At 41.7% G+C, this 15,219-nt stretch overlaps 1 protein-coding gene across 2 annotated transcripts in view; it reads left to right on the top strand.

Moving 5' to 3' along the window:
* VSNL1 (visinin like 1) overlaps nucleotides 1–15,219 on the top strand; it is a 122,467-nt gene that overhangs the window by 1,002 nt on the left and 106,246 nt on the right. The window lies entirely within an intron of this gene.

Below are 15,219 nucleotides of genomic sequence, written 5' to 3'. Positions count from 1 at the left end.
ATATGCCTTTTGCTAAACTGCATTTTTTTGTCCTTTTTTGCTTTAATATATTAAGCAAAACTATACAATGGGTTCATAATTATCTTCTGGACATTCAAAGATCATCAGGTCGTAGCCCAACAGAGTATCAAAGTGCCATAAGGCGCCGTTGACATAGCATGAGCCACGCTACACACAAACCGATCTTAAATCTGGCCTGTTATAATTTTCCCGACAACGTCTTTAAATGCAGCCGTCCTCTTTTAATTTTTAGATTTGAATTCCGTCCGCCGTCGTTCTGTAGTTTTTATTTGATGGATTTGTGTCTCTTACGACAAGAATCTATAAATCGGAGCGATCTGGTTAACCTGTAAATCGTGTGTACGCTTTAATAGTTCTGCAGCTCACAGTAGTGCCTTGCGTGTGTTTATCTGGGTCCGCAGAGGCTAGATAGCGATCTTCTGTTGTCTTGGAAGGGAAATGTGGTGAGTAAATGACCTCCGGACCATTTTAAGGTTATTTTGATAGAAAGACCTTGCTGGGGTCTTTTTTTTCTTTTGCTGTGCCTGTGAAGATTGAGCTACATGAAGGCAAGCTTAATTGTGTAAGCTCATTGGGTGCCCCCATCTCCCCCCCTCTCTGCAGGTTGGCCAGCCCTGCAGTATCCCCCCACTCTCCTATGCAGTCAGATGTACATTATGATCCCCTGTGTTCTATAATAACACTGCTCATTTCTTAATACTAGTTGGAAACCCCCAGCATCTGTTTTCTTTGTTTTTTGGTCATTCGCAATATTGGCAATAATTCTGAAGTTACTGCAATATAACCATTGACATAAAATGGGAAATTGGGCAATGCAGACAGAATCAGATGCTTGTACGTCAGTCAACTACTAAAAAAAAAAGGTTTTTCCAGTATTGGCTTCATTCGGTAGCTTTCAGGCAGGAAACAATGTGACTGTATTTGTTATCTTGATCGAGCAAATAAGCTGAATCAGTGTTGTATTGGCATGCATATGGATCTTCGGAGCGTGAAGACAAAGACGCCTACGTAATAGATGGGATTTAATTTCTATACATAGGCTTGCCAGCAATCTGCTATTAGTAGCATTTTTTATTAACATCATGTTGATCCTCGCCCTGCAATCACCGGATAATTAAAAACTTCAGCAGTGGAGTCTGCACAGGACCCCCTATATGATAATTAACATAAGTTTCTATTTAGGCTCTCTGAGTCAATGACCCACCAAGTGCTCACCCCGTTCCCTAGTCTGAGTAAGCCAATCTCAGCTATATATATAACAGCCATGTTATATTCATGGCTTTGTTTAGGGGAAATTTGACAGCCCAATATTCATGCCGTAGACCCAGGGAGGGTGAGGAACAGTGGCTGGGTGCCTGTGGGCTATAGACATAGAACGGTGGCCAGTTCTGCCTTTCATTGCACCAATACTCCAGCCTCTGGGTATGCGTTATAATTCAAGGCCACCATACCTGGTGGATTTCCTTTAAAATTACCATTTTAGGGACCAAAATGACCAATTAGCCTACAAAGAAAACAAATCGCTGCATCGGACAGGAAATTGGTGCAAGTCGAGGTTTAAATTGTATCATACCTGCACCTTCCATCTCTTTCATCCAGGCTGTGATGTGTAAGAAGGTAGCTGGCTTTATCCGCAGTGTGTTTTTTTTTTTGGAAGCCTAGTTCTATGTTTGTAAAAAAGAAATAAATAAGATTTGAGGATAATAGTGTCGCCTGTTTAAGCAAAACAAATAGAGTTTCTGCTTTTAGCATCGTATCAGTGAACAGACTGTGCTTTGCGAAAGCAGAATGTTGTTTACAAGTGTCGCACTTCTTCAATGAAATTTGTGATCGCTTTTCTTTTATCCTCCGTGCTCAAAGCTTTCTTTCTTTGCAGTGGGAGATCCAACTGATCTGCAGTCCGGGGTTCTGATACCCTGGGGCATGTTGTAGGTTTGCCCTCCTGTTCCACCACTCCATGCTGATTGACGGCACAGCTTGCATTGAGCAGAAAAGGAAAAACTACTATTTAATGAAGGGAGCTGATCTTTTTTTTTGGTTCAGACCTCCTCAGCTTAGACATGTGGTCCTTTTTTTTTTTTTCTCTTCCACATGTATCTCACCGTTAAAGGTATTGGGACCCCATATATAGCGCTGTTGCATTCAAAGCAGAACTCACTGCAAATTTTCTCTTAACCGTTGCAGTGGGGCTACATCCGCTTTGCAGGGGTTAAGTGCTCATTTTTTTCTAGGGGCAAAAATAAAGACGATACACTCACCCGATCCTCACTCCTGCAGCAGGGACCACTCATCTCTCCCCTCCTCCACTCTGTCTGTGGTACATGTAATAGACCTGTATTACATGTGATGACGTCACAGGTCCTTTAGACTGCAAGAGCCTGGCAGAGAGTGGCTGCTGGGACGGGTCTAGCGCTTGATGGGAACGAGAATCTAGGTGTTAAAAAAAAATTATACTCGCCTGAACTGCATAGCTGGCTGGCTGCTACTCTGCACCCTGAAGCCTGTCTTCTCTGCTCCAGCAATGGTATGTCCCTTGGCATGCTCACGTCCTATACACTGTGTATAGAATATGATGACTCCTGGACCTTAGACCACTTCAGCAGAGTGGGAGAGAGGCTCCGGGAGCTGGTCTGAGAGCAAGCCACCTCCAAGGATAGGGTGAATATAGCTCTCTCTTTTTTTTTTTTTTTTAGCATCTAGACAAAAATGAGCATTTAAGTGGGGCTACCCCGGCACTGCAAGGGCTAAGAACTGTCGAGATCCACCCAGCTGCGTGAGTGACAGCTGGCTCTGCCTATCTAGAGGCAGAGCCAGTTGTACCTGCCTCGTCCCCCGTCCGTTCCGCCAGTCAGCGCTGGAGGATCGGAGTGGGGAGGGGTGGAATCTCTGCAGGGACAGGATCGAGAAGTGAGCGAGTGACGGTATGTGTTCGCTCACTTCCCAATATATTGAGCCGACGTGTGACAGTTTCATTGTCACACTTCGGCTCGAACTATGAGGTTGAGTAAAAATCATTCACCTCATAGTTCTCCTTTAACTTCATAGTTAACCCCCTTACACACACAAACAGCAGGCGGTACAGAAACACGCACCGTTCACAGCATCTGCTGTAGCAATTCTGACCTGTAAGAAATGTCAGTGACACACACTACCATGCCCAGATAGGAATGTAACAGAGTTTTCAAATTCAGTAATACCTCAGAGAAGCAAGGAGTCTTTAATTTTTGATGTAGAACATTCAGAGATTCAGCATAAGAATTGCAAATATCATTTAATGAAAATATTTACTGTCATTCATCCACCAAGAACATAAAGCCCATTTCTACCTTTGCTGAGGTATTTTTTTTTTCAATCAAGAATTTTTTTATTTTGTTTTACAATATAAAACTTTAGTCCAACATGGCAGAGACATAGGTTCACATGAGATGACAAGACATGAACATTTAGTTACTTCAACTTTCTCTGCATAGGCATTGCTGCTGTGGGAGCAGCATATAACGATTTAAAGTGTACAGTTACCAGTAAACACTACTGATATCATTGGTCTAGGAGCATTAGTGAACTTCTAATTCTAGACGTAACAGGCTGAGGTATTTTTAAGAAAACATATGCCAGCATATGTACACCGAGTGAACACGAAGCAGGCATATGCTGTTGCTGTAGACGAACACAAAAACTTACATTTTTTGTTAGCTTTCCTCTTCACATCTTCATGGAAATAGCTGCAATTGTGCTTTGCAAGTAATGTGTGTATAGTACAAGTGAACACTCTCCCCCTAAGCCCCCGCCCCCTATTCATTAGTAATTCTTAGTGGCAACCCCCCAGACAGTGTATTGTGTGCAAAGGCAGAGCTGCTGTTTATTGATCGTGTTACAATGAATAACAGGAAGGGGGAGAGCTGTTGTAATTCTACTTTACCGCCAACCCTGGTGTTAGACTGAGTTTCCTGTGGAGAACATTTTGAATTTCTAGGATTCAGGCCTAATAAAAACTTCATAAAAAAATGAAGACAGCCTGCAACGTGAGTCATGAAAATGTGCACATGTACTGTATACATCATCACTGCACCTCTACATTACTACAATACATGCTATTCGCTTACAAAGAAGAAATGGACTTTAAAGTTCTGTGCAGTAATCCATGACAACCAATCCGCCTTTATCGTATGGTTACAGCAGGGGTGGACAAATGAATATGGAATTCTCATCGTTGCTGACACTGTCCTTCCTTCTGGAGGGGGGCTACTTTTGTTCCCCATGATCCCTGTGTGTGTTGTAAAGTAGTCACCGCTCCAAGCTCGCTCCTGTGATGGACTACAATCTCATGTTTAGTTTACTAATTTGTATTGAGATTGTAGTCCATCCCAGGAGGACGCTTGGAGCAGTGAGTAGTTTACAACACACACAGGGACCATGGGGAACAAAAGTATCCCCCCTCCAGAAGGAAGGACAGTGTCAGCACCAGTTCAGAGATGATTGGAGGATCTACAGCCGAGTGATACACAAATAAGATACATTTTTGTTAATAGTTAAGGTACTTGAATGTATTAACTCCTGAGTTTAGTGTCACTTTAAAGGAGCACTACGGGGTAAGTGTTTTTCCCCATAGTTCTCCTAAGGGTCACTGGAGGACATAAACTTGCGTCTTCCCGGTACCCAAAGCTCAGTATATCGCGAGCTAAAGCTCGCGGTATACTGAGACCGCCACAGGTGGGACGGATCCCGACATTGCTGTCGATCCACCCAGCTGCGTGAGTGACAGCTGGCTCTGCCTATCTAGAGGCAGAGCCAGCTGTACCCGCCCCCTCCCCCGTCCGTTTCCGCCAGTCAGCGCTGAAGGATCGGAGAGGGGAGGGTGGAATCCCTGCAGGGAGCCATGAGTGACCGTCATGGATCTCTGCAGGGAGATGATCGAGAAGTGAGCAAGCGACGGTATGCGTTCACTCCCCGATCTATTGATCCGACGTGTGACAGTTTCATTGTCACACGTCGGCTCGAACTATGAGGTTGAGTGAAAATCACTCACCTCAAGAGTTCTGCTTTAAGTCTAGTCTCAGCATTCTGCCACCTCTCTTCCTGTACACCTACTCTGTGTTTGCAGATTTGAAGGCTGGCAGGCTGCCTCTTAAGCTGGGAGGGGGGAGAAAAATTATCTAGTAAAAGTAAATTAAAGTGAAAGTGTATTTGCAGCAAAATTTGCAAATTAATTACTCCACGGTGTCTGCAGCTACATAGGTCAGTGAGGGTTGGGTTTATAGTATGGATGCACTGATACTGGTTTTTCGGTATTGAGTACTAGAACCAAAATTTTCTTTCGGTACTCGCCGATACCGAGTACTGATACCGGTACGTCCGCTATCATGGAGCCGGCTTCCCAGGCAATGAGGAAGCCGGGCGGTGTGTCATTACCCGCAGCTCGGCTTTTTGATTGCCTGGGAAGCCGACTCTATGATTTTTGGCGACTCAATACTGATTGGCCCTGGAAGCTGGCTTCCCAGCCAATCAGGATCGAGCCAGCTTCGAAACATCATGGAGCCGGCTTTCCCGGTCAATCAGGAAGCCTGATTGGCTAGGAAGCAGGCTCCATGTTCCTTCGTGGCACTGACGGTCAGGGGGCTCTTCCTCTGACCGGAAGTTCCGGTACCAGCGAAGGTGTTGGAGCATGTGGGTGAGTACGAGTACTCTCCCAAATACTCGGTATCAGTTCAATATCGGTTCAATATTCCATGAAAGCCTTGGATCACTTTTGCATTTACTGTGCAAGCATCAAATGCTTACGTAACAGAGTGCCATTTCCATTTAATTTTTAGTGATTGGAAGCCTGCGAAGAAGTCTCCGTCGTGCAAATTTGTGCACTCGCCGCCCCCTGACTTAATCTTATTTTAATGTTACACTAACAAGTTACATAAACTGTTTTATGTTCCCACTGTGTGCGTTGCAGTGTAGCCCTGAAAGGGGAATACATCTCTCCTAAAGTAAAATGCGAATGCTCACTTGGCGCTTTACCGTTCTTTTATGTTAAATAAAAGTCTCAGTTATGTGATACCATTTTATTCAGCAGACTTTGTTGATTATATGTTGGGGTAGCTATATGGGGGTGCTCAAATTACATAAATGGTGTGTTGGGAAAAATTACAGGAAAATAAATGTTTCTACTATTTATTCCCAATACCAAGGAAATATTAATACATGTATTTAAATTGGCAACCTAATTAAAGCCCCATCTGTCATGAAAAAAACAATGTATAATACATTTGTGTAGACTACAAAACATAAAAGATATAACCGTAGTGGTTAGGGCTTTTGCCTTGCAGCACTGGGCATCCCTGATTTGTGTCCCGGCCAGAACACTATCTGCAAAGAGTTTGCATGTTCTCCCCGTGCTTGCTTGGGTTTCCTCCCACACCCCAAAGTGATAGGGACCTTAGATTGTAAGCTCCTCGAGGGCGGTGACTGATGTGAATGTGCAGTATGTAAAGCACTGTGTAAATTGTTGGTGCTATAGAAATACCTGTAATAAATACTAGAGCTGCAGCTAACGATCATCTTCAAAATCGATTCGTTAGCCGATTATTAAGTTTGATTAATCGGATAAAAAATAAAATACATTTTAAAAAATGGCTCAAGTGATGGGACTACTAGTTTGTATTGATATTGTAGTCCATCACAGGAGCAAGCTTGGAGCGCTGGAAGTAAAAAAGAAAAAAAAAGTGTGGTGTGCAATATAGTGAAATGAAAAGTGTAAAATTATACAGCAATGAATGCAGAATGGCATCGGCTATGGAGGACTACAAAAGCCAGCAATAGTACATTATACAGCACAATGCAGAATACCACCAGCTATAGAGGAATACAACAAATCCCAGCAATAGTACATTATAGCTGGTGGTATTCTGCATTGCGCTGTATAATGTATTATTGCTGGGATTGGTTGTACTCCTCTATAGCAGGTGGTATTCCGCATTGTGCTATATAATATATTATTGCTGGGATTTGTAGTCCTCTATACAGCGCAATGCAGAATACCACCAGCTATAGAGGAATATAACAAATCCCAGCAATACATTATACATACAGTGTAAAGGAATACAAATCCCAACAATACATTATAGAGCACCATGTGTGGGAAAGTGCAGGCTTACCTGAGCAGCAGTCTTCCAGCAACTTGTTTCTGAGATCGGGCCTATATATCGGCGGCTGTCATCCGCCCACACCTGCTCCTCACTTCTGCTCCCCGCTTCCCTGTGCCGTTCGTGAATTTGGTCGGGCGGTGAGCGTGAGGCGGGGAGGAGGTGCGGCGTGTGGATGCGGGCGGGTCTGGCGGCGGCGAGCGTGAGGTGGGAGGGAGGTGCGGCGCGCAGTGTGTGTGGAGCCGTGAACAGGGCCGACCAATCGGAAGCCGATTAATCGATGATTGAAAAAGTTGACAACTTTTTCAATAATCGATTATGTCGATTAGTTGTTGCAGCCCTAATAAATACATCAATAAAATAGCATCCAAAACCGAGACATCTCCAAAACTAAAAAACACACTCAGGGACTCCTAGGGGATTCAGGGATAAAAAGGCCTGGGGAATGAAGTGGTTAAAGAAGAATGCATTTGTTGCAGTCTGCGTCTCAGTAGAGAGATTTCACAGCTTTCCTGTTGCAATAAATAACAACTTATAACCTGAACCCTCCTCACCAGTGCAAATAAAGATAAGACATGGTAGAAAAATGATATTTGGGATCTGAAAGGTTCTTAAATTGGACCTTTACCCCCTTTCACTAAACATCACATTGGCCTGCAGCTCTGAATGCTGATATGAAATCATCTTACATTCATTGAACATTTTCTGCTTTTACTTACAGTTATTGGGTTCCTACTCCATGGTTGAGTGAGGCACTGGCGATGTAGCCCTGGACCTTACAGATACATTCTGGGAAGGATACATCACCAGTACCTTCCTGGCAAATCTCATCTGTAAACTGCTAAATTTTGTGAGAATTTAGGGAAAGGGTCCCCCTCCCTCAGATGATGTGCACTTTTGCATGTTCCAGGAGGCAGAGCCAGAGTTCCAGGAAGTAAAGGGAGCTGAATTAATCTCCCTTTAGTAAAAATAGCCACCGTGAGAAGAATGGGGAGGAAAATAAAAATTAGGTATGCAAAGAAGAAAAAGCCGGCAACTATCTAGAAGCATCTTACTAAACATTTCTATAGGTGCCTTTGTTGTCATTTGTAAGATCACAAAGAAGTTCCTCTTTAAGGGCAACGCCTCCACTTTCTCTTACACAAGCTTTAAATAAAGAAACCTGGCAACATTGTGAATGTGTGCTCTGCAAGTCAGTGCAATGTCAACCTTTTACTGTAGAACTGTGATAATACAGTGAATGAACCATATTAGGTCTCTTTAATAGCTAGTTGCCACTTGTTTTTTATCAAAAGTTGAGCAGTGTTGCAATTTTGTACTGTTGAGTACCATTGTGTTTGAAATAATGTGACAGTATGACAATGGCAGGGGAAGTAAATTTACAGTATCTTGAATAGACGGTACGTTTTAATATTTTGCCATGAACAAAATCTCTGTCGAAATATTACTTCTCATGTAATGTAAATGCAGAAATTAACTTCATTTTTAAAAAATAAAGAATGGTTACCCTTCAAATGTGAACACACTCCTTTCTATTGGAAAAAAAGGTGGCTTACAAGTAGTCAAGGAGTCGCTAAATACAGCAAAGTGGGGCAGCAGTAAATAAGGGACCTATTTATAAAGCAGTGAATGTGAAATTCACCAAATATCCAATGCAGTTGAACTTTAAACACACACACCAGGAAGATACATCTGCGGTAAATGTTTGGTGAATGTCACATTTAGGTCCCATTTACACCAGATCCATTGGCATCCGTTCAAAACCCAAAAATGGTTTGGTGTAAATAAGACCATTTCACAACGCTGAAAGTGCACTGAAAAAAAAAGAGCTTGTTCTAATTTGTTTAAGTGCAACGCATCACATGAAAAATGCATGTGAATGCAATATAAGTAGAGAAAAAAAAATACATAGACGTTTGTCTACTCAGGACATGTTATTTTAAATAAAGATTGGCAAAAAACAAATAAAGAAATAAAAAAGTAACGCAACAGATGTCATCGGAGTATGAAATTGCAAGTTAACGGACCCCCATTGATGTACGTTTTTAGGTCGGTAGATTTTGGCGTGAATGGACCCCTACTGCTTTATAAATCTACCCCTAAGTCAGGACCGGGCAAATCCCAGGAGCCAGGCACCCAATGTTACAGGTGGAGTAAACATCTTTTGAGGCTTTCAATGGAGCTGGTGCCTACAAAATAAATATATTTTTGGCTCCTGGATTGGACAGATTGGCTCCTGAATTCCATAATAATTCATCCAATTCTGCAATAAGTAATTTTTACAGCATTCTCCACACTGTTGGGTCCCTCAGTACAGTATCTCATTGCTGTTTGCGTCAATGGCGATCCTGTTTTGCATTTCCCCCCGGTCTGTTCGCAGCAGTAGGAATTTATAATAAATGTAAACCCTAACTGAACGAAACTGAACCTATTTATAATACAGAGTGAATATCACTATCTGCTCTCTGCTGGACATCACAATGTTTACTCCACTGCATAAAATGTAGACCATGGTGTGGAGCCTTCTGTGTCCTGCAGAGCGTTCTCTACATAACATTCCAGAGCCCACTTTGTGATAGGAGGAGGGTCATGTGTCTGGCCGCTCCAACTCTCAGCACTTTTTTCTCCATATATTATAATGAACGGAGCTTTGCTTCTTTCAACATTAAGAATGTTATTCCCAGGAACCTTACGGTGAAAAACTGAGGTATGCACAGTTTCCTTTAGGTTCCTCCTTTTTTTTTTATTTATTTTTTAATTCAGTTTTAATTTCCATATTCAAAACCACTTCCCCCAAGTCAACATAAAACCCACTACACATGGTTCTGGTACAGGAAAAGACATCATAGAAAATAAAAACAACAAGGTAAAATGCATTGCATACATGGAAAAAGTTTGGACAGAGCGGTGAAGTGCTGGGACCTCGTTCCGGGAATTATTGGTGCATGAAAAATTGCAAAATTTTTCAAAAATACTCCTTGTTGCAATGAGCACATTATCACTTAAAAAGCCCCACGTGGTGAAACATGTTGGGTACTCTATAGGGCAATAAGAAATTAGTGGTGGGGTCCATGCAGTTAAAAAGAAAATGGAAGAAAGAGAAATTAGAAAGTTTTATATTTAAAAAAATAAGAAATATAGTCTCTATCCCACATGGAAACCACCACAGGAATCATGGTGTTGGTGGTTTGTAAATGGAGAAAGAGAAAAATGTGAATATTATTGAAGTAGGTAAATTGTGGACAGAATTTGTTAATTCTTTCGATATAAAATATAAATACTCCCACATAAACCTATTTATAAAATTGAGGGATCGATAACAGAGTGATTTTCACATTAATTTATTGTAGGCATATTGGAAATGTGGTGTTGTGGCAGTCATTAGGTTTTTAAAAAATATTTTTTAAATGTCCCCTTGAAGATAAAAAAAAAAGATTTGGCTGCAAAGCTTTGGAGTTATCTGCCACAGTACCTCTTCTGCACAAGATGTCCTCAAGTCTTCAGGGTTAAATGACATCCAGTGTTACTCAACCCAGTAGACTGAGAAAAGACTGTGGCCAGCATTAGTCATGGCCTCATCTATGGGGGACATGCTTTAAATTTAAAAAAAAAGCATAAAATAGATCTTTGGGGCAAGGGGTAGGTCAAGCGGGGTAGGGGCCACTAAGAGAGGGGAAACACAGCCCAGAGTTGGGCATAAAGGAGATGAGCTGATATATTATAAACAATATTATATTGTATCATATTCGTAGATACCAACAGAAATCAGTGTATATCTTTAAAGAGACCCTAAACTCAGAAGTGAAATCTTAAAAATACATTCAAGTACCCTAACTATTAACAAAAATGTATCTTATTTGTGTATCACTCAGCTGTAGATCCTCAAATCATCTCTGAATTGGTGCGGACACTGTTCTTCCTTCTGGAGGGGGTCTGAAGGTTTCTAAATTTCACCAATTGGCTTTTCACTTTTAGATAAATTTGTCTCCCCCGGATGTTTTACCTTATGATGATTATCTCACTTCCATGTATCTCTCCAGTCCATGGATCCAGCTCTGATATGAATTGGCAATGACATTCTTACTCATAGGTTTTGACCTTCTTGCGGTTTGCAGTGCCCTTCAAGATGCTTGCCAGAACCAGGGTAAAGATTTGTTTGTTAAACTTTGTCTCCCGGGAAATTGTCTGGCATCGCTAAGCACAGCTAAAGAAAAGATCTCTCTCTTGATGTGGAAATCTGACTTTTCAACACGCCAAACTTTGGCATTGACTCAAAATCTACTTTGCTACAAATAATTGTGTCTTTTATTTGACAGTGGTTTTGATGACAGCCAGTTATTGACATAAAATAATGTTGATTGGCAGACAAATGTGCCCAGTTAGGCAGGTGGTGTTTTCCTCCATCTTTTATTACCTGGCAGTCTTCATTGGTTAAATAGCGCACGTCAGCGAGGAATTACAAAAAAAACAACTTGTTAGGACTTGTTTCTGTCAACTCTTCTAAAAGGTAAAATCACCAAAATAGAGCCAGCACAAAAAGAGAAATGTGAGAAGAGGGAGCAGAATAATTCAGTATTGTATAATATGGAACATATAAACGAACATTGTCTGGGTATTGCATGCAGCAAGAGTGTGGATCAGCTGTAGGCTAAGGTCATGATCAATATATGAAATGAAAATGAATGATCATTATATAATTATGTTTTCAAAACTGATATATTTCACTGTCGTGATGCCAGAACATAAAATCACCCGACAATGCTGTTGACCTTTTACAACACTCTCCTGACCCCACCTTTGGTCACTGTGCCATTTATATATAATGATGATCCTCGACCACTGCGGACGGCAGCCGGTATAACATTCTGGTAACTTGAAGAAAGCACGGAGGCTGTATAGCAACATAATGATTGCAAAGGGGAGAAGTGATTACGGTAGTCACGTGACCACTCTGACCAGTAAGAATCTCTTCTGAGCCTTCTTTTTGGGAAAGTGTCCTGTAGGCTCAGATTTTAAAGCCTTGAAAAAGAATCTCTTCTGAGAAGACCCAGAAGAGATTCTTATTGGTTAGCGCAGCCATGTGGCCATACTCACCAATCACTGCTCTCCACTGCAGCAATTATGTTGCTATACATGCTCCAGGGTTGATGTAGTAAAGTCTTCAATTCCCTGGATTGGTGTACTGGCTGGCGTGGGCTGCGGGCAAGGGTTATCATTACAAAAAAAGAAAGGGTAAGGGCTTTTTATTGCATAAGGGACATGCTGGGCCCAATAAACTAAGGTTGTGGGTTGAGTACGGATGGAAGTTGTCGCATGCATCAACTTATTTTGGCGCACCTCCATTAAACTAATAAGACACAAGGCATATAGTTTATCTTAATATTGATTCTCCTGCACCATCATTTTGTTGGCACACTTCTGAACACCTCTGTTGCGTCAAAAGTGGACAAAATAATTTTAGGAAACATTGTTTGCTTGGTGCTGATTATGCAATTTTTCTGTAGAGTTCTACACAGTTCGAGATTGTATGACATTTTTTAACATTTGGCGCAATGGTTGCATCTAGCAATTAAATCCTTTAGATTTGAACTATTGTTTGGCACTCTGGCAAAAGCAGCTATCCTTGGGCCAAATATTTGATACATGGAGATTACTTTATTGGGCCCACTATGTCATACATTCATACATCCTTTAGAAGCACCAGCAAGGGAGTTTGAATCGTTGGAGGACAGGTAAGTATGGCAGATACCAGTTCCGCTAACTAAAGCCTAAAAACAACCCAAATACTTCACAAATACTGAATGTTCTTCTTCGCCTCTCTTTCTATGGACCCTTTGTCTGTGCACCCACTGTGTACATGAGGGTGCACATCTCGTATTATTATGTGCAAGGGCAGCCTGTCCTATCATGCTTTGTTCTTTTGCGTTGTAAATCATACATGGAAGTGCGCATAGAACCATGACAATGCTGCGGATCCATACAGTACACACGAAGGCAGCCCTGTCACCCTATTAACAGACATGCAGGATTTTGATTAAAGATTTCACTGCTATTAAAGATAAACAAGACAGAGCAGTGGCCAAAATGAATATGATTAGGGAAAAGGCATGTGTCATTTGTTATGTGGCTGAGGGTTTTAATGCATTTTAATGAGAATGCTAAAGGAGGAGGAAATAATGGAACATAGAGAGGTGGGTAGAACACCTAATATTTCAAGGTCAACAGGGACAGAGTTGAGAAATGTAGACAATGAATTCTCGCTGTTGGTTGTACATAAGATGTAAGGGAAGCCAGGCGCTGACACAGCCTACCAGACTCCTTCTATAACAAAATTATCACTTTTAGATGATCTATTATATTTTTATATATTTCACAGTCTATAAAGGCACTTCATGACCGTAGATGCTTAGATCAATGAAATTAATTTAATTGCACAATACATTGCATTTGGGGGCTTGGATACCTCTTTGCTAGGTTGTAGTGTAGGGGTAGCAGTTCACAAGAGTTTGGAAGGGAGTATGGATCTTCCATTGATCTTAGGAGCCATGGTCATTTTCTTATCTCCCAGGTATTCCATAAAGGCTGTTTTCGGTGGGTGCCAACTCTTAGTTTGGGATAGAGAATTGGCAGGTTTCACTGGGACACATACAGTAATACAAAATTGACAAAAAGGTTGAACCCTTCCCTACTGCTTCATGCAGACCATTCCCACAGCCCCAGGTCTGTAGGGAAGTGCAGACCTTCTAGTATGGGACTGGAGGAAGCAATTGATAGACTTCAAGCAAACTTCTAGTCCACTGAGGTCTTTGAGTCCCTCAGCCGCAGTGACTTGTTGTCTCTCCATTCACAGATCCTGGATGAAATGCCTATTTGGGCAAAGCCACACACAACTGTGTCATATAAAAAAACAACAAAAAAAACAGGACACTGCAGGGGGAAGGGGGGACCCCTGCAATTCAGTTAAGTGGGGGTACGGAAGGTAGGTGTAACACCAATCGTGGTCAATAAGTCAGACTTAGCCTTCAATATATTTTTGGCATGTTATTTACCAAATGCCCTGAGTATGCTGCTGGGTGCCACCATCTTGTATATGATGCCAGCTGTCCCAGCAGACTCAAAACTGTCATTCATGTGACACTCAATAATAATCCCCTTTCTCCTCCCTTAGAAGCTACATAAAATATTGTGATGGGAAGTTAAGAGAGTGAGGCATTGAGCCAGGAAAGACAATAATTAGACTCCCCCAGATCAGAGGGTTGTGACATAGGGAGGGCTAGGGTGCTGTACTATGGCGTGGACTAGCCAAATTTGCTAGCAGCTTCAGAGGCAGATTGCAAGTCAGTAAAAAATAATTTATGGAAGGCTTTACGCAGATTGGCCACCAGTATATACCAGCCTTGCAGGAGCACTCTACGATTATCCCTCAGCTATCACCTCCAGTGATGCCCCTCCAACTTCCAGGCTGAGCGATGCTGCGCAGGGAATTGCAGGAGGCCAACGTTAAGAGTGATTCAGGTACTTCTGTTAGATATGTAAAAATTTATTTAATTATTTTGAAATAGGACATGACTGGATTCAATTTTGATCTAAATGATCATTTGTGTAAAGGCTGCAATGAGGGAGCTCTTAAAATCTCAAAATGTAATTGGATATAATTTCATTATGCTTTTCTGCCTCTGGGAGAGCTGATAATATGCAAAGTAGCAGCTCTCTTGACAGATTTGCTGCCTTGCATATGTGTCAGGATAATCAATAACAAGTAATGGAAGCACGGCAGCTAGCTAGGAAGTCTGTGTTTTGTTAAATTTTATATAAGTAAGACGTTTTGGCATTTCCAGTATCCCTGTTGCACATAATACAGCCGCTAATATCTAATGGTATTGAGCTATTATTGCTTTAATTTAGTGATTTTAGCTTCCCCTGTTTTAATGAAATCCTGGAGCACACAGCATTAAAAATAAGCAAATATGAAATGTTTGTATCTACCTCCTATATATGTCTTCCTGAGTGCAGCAGGAGCCATCGGTCTCCAAGAGTTTCGGACTTCTCACTCTTCTATGGTTTGCCC

Source organism: Nanorana parkeri, unplaced genomic scaffold, assembly GCF_000935625.1.
Source record: "Nanorana parkeri isolate BGI_ZX_2015 unplaced genomic scaffold, ASM93562v1 scaffold53, whole genome shotgun sequence".
NCBI classification, from domain to species: Eukaryota; Metazoa; Chordata; class Amphibia; order Anura; family Dicroglossidae; genus Nanorana; species Nanorana parkeri.
Note: the sequence above shows the minus strand (reverse complement) of the source record. Positions and strands in the feature narration are given on the sequence as shown.